Genomic DNA, 4322 nt, shown 5'->3' on the forward strand with positions numbered 1-4322 from the left:
CTAGCAATCTTTTAAGAAGAGGAAGAAGAAGAAAAAGGTAAAGATACAAATTATGAACAACAAACATGCATCTATCAACAAGTGAATCTAAGAATCAAGTGAATAAATAATCTGGTGATCATAATAGAATCAGGGACATAGAAAGTGAATGGACTGACTATTCTTGTGGGAGGAAAGGGGCGTGGGAGATGCGGAAAGAGACTGGACAAAAATCGTGCACCTATGGATGAGGACAGTGGGTCGGGAGTGAGGGCGGATGGTGGGGCGGGAACTGGGAGGAGGGGAGTTATGAGGGGAAAAAAGAGGAACAAATGTAATAATCTGAACAATAAAGATTTAATTTTTAAAAAAAAGTAAAAAAAAAGAAAAGAAAGCAGGTGTCATCCTTACTCCAGTTGAAAAGACCCATGAAGCAGATACTTGCCATATGGCTCATTTCCCAGTAGGAGCATCTCTTGGTGGCCATGGATTTCTTCACAAATCACAGAAAACAGAGTTCTGTAGAGGAGACAAGAAAGAATGCTGAAGTCCCTGGCAAGTCTGTTCAGAGAAGACTCTAGACTTCATTTCTACACATTCAGAAACACTTTGACTACAAACCCATACAAAAGTCTTATCAAGAACCTGGATGCTGGAAATTTAAATTTTGCACAACAAAAATAAAGCTTTACAACAACGTCTAACAGCAGTCATCTTCTAGAGGTGACACTATTATAGCCATTATCATTCTCTGTTTCACAGCTAAAGAAGAAAGGAAGACTGACAAGTAGAAGGCTGCCCATCAAAATGTAGAAGGAATGAATTTGAGGTCACACGAAGCTGAGTTTGAGACCTGGTTCCACCATCTTCCAGCAGTGTGGCCTCAGGAAAAGTTGTTTAACTTCTCCAGACCTTAGTGTTTTCATCTGTAAAATTAGGAGAGTAGAAGTATCTCCCTCATTCACTTGCTGGGAGGATTAAATTCAATGACATGATGTTTGGAGCCTGACACACAAAGAAGGTACTCAGTAATGTCAGCATTTGGGGGTGGGGGGGCTCTATATGGGAACAAGACCACATTACATTTCAAGCAAAATTCTCAAGTCATTGGAAAGTTGGTAATGTAAGAAAGAAAATGAAGGCATAGAACAGCCGTGGGCAAACTACGGCCCACGGACCGGACCCGGCCCATTTGAAATGAATAAAACTAAAAAAAAAAAAAGACCGTACCCTTTTATGTAATGATGTTTACTTTGAATTTATATTAGTTCACACAAACACTCCATCCATGCTTTTGTTCCGGCCCTCCGGTCCAGTTTAAGAACCCATTGTGGCCCTCGAGTCAAAAAGTTTGCCCACCCCTGTCATAGAAGGTGGTGGAAGTATCCTGCCTGTTATTTCTTCTAAAAAAATACATAGGGAAGTTCATTATTTTCTGAACATCTGAACTACATGTCCGACTGTCCCCGGCATTATTGGAGATCTAAAATATGGTCCCCGCCCTAGAAGAAGCTATAATCAAATTGTATAGACAAACCATACAATCATCTAACTGTATAGACAAAGAAAATTTAAGTATAAAACCAAATGATATGTTCAGTGAAGAAAGAATGAGAGGAATGAGATAGTGTAAGCTTGAGAAAAGCATTCTGAAGGTGGGGGATAGGGGAAGATCTTGCGTAGAATCAAGGGTCTCACCTCTGTGTTTACATCAGTCACCATGAGACACTCAAGTCTCCCAGACCATGCCCCACCCCCTGCGTAGTTCCCACAAGCCCACTCAATCTCACCGCCTTTCTAACCCGTCAAACCCCCTGCCCTCTGCCCTCTAATCTCATAATCTGAAACACTGAAATCTTCCAAACCTCTTCTCTGAGAGTCCTTTTCACCTTCTTGCTGTAATCCACACCTTGTTCCACCTTTCGAAACAGATTCCCCTACAGCCCTCTCAAGCAGTAGCTCTTACACACACACACACACACACACACACACACCTGAGTTACCTACCAGGCTAGGTTCCTCATGCCTCTTCCAGTGTCTGCTCCCAAACCTTGAGATTCTAAAGCTCTCAGGCCAGAACTCTTTGTTGGTGTCACCTACACACATCCAGGACCTATTCCCAGTTCTTGAAGGGTTCTGCACTGGGCTGATTGTCACTCTCTTCAACATATCTTCTATGATAGGATAATGTGCTCCTCCTACCCTACCTCCCAAAGTTGTCCACACACTAGTTCTTGGAACTTGTGAATATTACATGGTGATATGGACTGGATTGTGTCCCCTGCCCACCCCCTCCCCCCCAAAAAAAATTTCCTATGTTAAAGCCCTAATCCTCAGTACAGTGGGGTCTTGACTTAGGAGTTTAATTCGTTCTGTGATGGAGCTCGTAACTCAAATTACTCATATGTCAAATCTTAAAGTGAACGAGTGAGACACATGATGCTGGGCTGATGTTGTGGCATTCACTGTGACGTTCGCTGCGCCAACTCAAAGCAAAAAATCGGCCATGAGATGGCTCGTATCTCGAAAAACTCGTTAGTCGGGACACAGTACTTCATACTGTGACTGTATTTGGAAATCGGGCCTTTAAAGAGATGATTAAGTTAAAAATGAGGCCATCAGGATGGGTGTTACTCCAATCAAACTGGTGTCCTTATAGAAAGTGGAAATTTGGACACACAGAGAGACAGCAGAAATGTGCACACACAGAGGAAAGACCATGTAAGGACACAGGGAGAAGGTGACCCCCTGCAAGGCAAGGAGAGAGACCTCCGGAGAAACCAAAGCTGCAGACACTTTAATCTTAGACTTTTAGCCTCCAGAACAGAGAAATAAATTTCTGTTGTTTAAGCCACCCAGTCTGTGGTATTATGTTATGGTAGCTTGACAAGACTAACACACACACGTGGCAAAGGGAAAGGTTGCAGATGAAATTAAGGTTGCTAATGAACTGACCTTAAAACAGAGATTATCCTGAATTATGTTGGTGGGTTCAATGTAATCATAAAGATCCCTAAAAGTGGGAGAGGAAGGCAGAAAGGTCAGAGTAATATGATGAGAGAAAAATGAGGCCCACCGTTGCTGGCTTTGAAGTGAGGGAAGGAGTCATAAGCCAAGGAGGCACATGGATTCTGGAAGCTGGAAAGGGCAAGGAACCCAATTCTCTCATATGGCCTCTGGGAAAAACACAGCCCTGCTGACACCCTTATTTTAGCCCATGAGATCTGAGTTGGTATTCCATCCTACAGAAAAGAAAGATTATCAATCTGTGTTATTTAAACCACTAAATTTTTGATAATTTGTTATAGCAACAATAGGACACTCATATAACCCTTGTCACAAGCCTTGGAGATTTTGATGTTTTGTTGTTGTTTTTTTAATTAAATCTTTATTGTTGAGATTATTACATTTGTTCCTCTTTTTTCCCCCCACAACTCCCCTCCACCCAGTTCCCACCCCACCCTCCGCCCTTACTACCCACCCCTGTCCTCATTCATAGGTGTGTGATTTTTGTCCAGTCTCTTCCCGCATCCCCCTCGCTCTCCCCCCCTCCAAAGAATAGTCAGTCCATTGCTTTCTATGCCCCTGCTTCTATTATGATAACTCATACATAGCATATGGCATCTCTGAGCTCTTAGTTTTATTTCCTAAATCACCAAGGTTAGGAAGGATTCTGAAGCCAGCTGTGTGAGTTTCTTTCTCTTGCTGCTTTTAAGATTCTCTCTTTGTCTTTTGCTCTTGGCATTTTAATTATGATGGGTCTTGGTTTTTCTTCTTTGGATTCCTTTTGTTTGGGGTTCCCTGTGCTTCCTGAACTTGTAAGTCTATTTCTTTCACCAGGTAGGGGAAGTTTTCTTTCATTATTTCTTCAAATAGGTTTTCAATATCTTGCTCTTTCTCTCCTTCTGGCACCCCATAATTCTGATGTTGGTACGCTTGAAGCTGTCCCAGAGGCTCCTTACACTATCTTCGTATTTTTGGATTCTTTTTTCATTTTGCTTTTACATAGAGTAGACAATCCACCCAATACCTTCCATTCCGTCAGTTCCTTTAGTTTCTTTCCTCCAAAGACCATATTCTGCACCCTCCTCCTTCAGGCCCCATGCTCATGACCTTGTCATTGCTTCTAACTGTAGATAACTGTTCCATAATCTCACTCTCAAGCATCACATGCTTCAATTTCTACATCTCTTATCATCCTACCTCACTTCCGTAGGTCCTGAATCCAGACTCCAAAAGTCCTTCAGGTTTACTTTATCTTACATTCACTCTCTTCCCAGTTGAGATGTCATTGGCCATAAATATAACTATTCCTGACATTTACCCTCATTATCTTTACTCTT

Source organism: Myotis davidii, unplaced genomic scaffold (assembly GCF_000327345.1).
Source record: "Myotis davidii unplaced genomic scaffold, ASM32734v1 scaffold1572, whole genome shotgun sequence".
In the NCBI taxonomy this organism is placed as follows: domain Eukaryota; kingdom Metazoa; phylum Chordata; class Mammalia; order Chiroptera; family Vespertilionidae; genus Myotis; species Myotis davidii.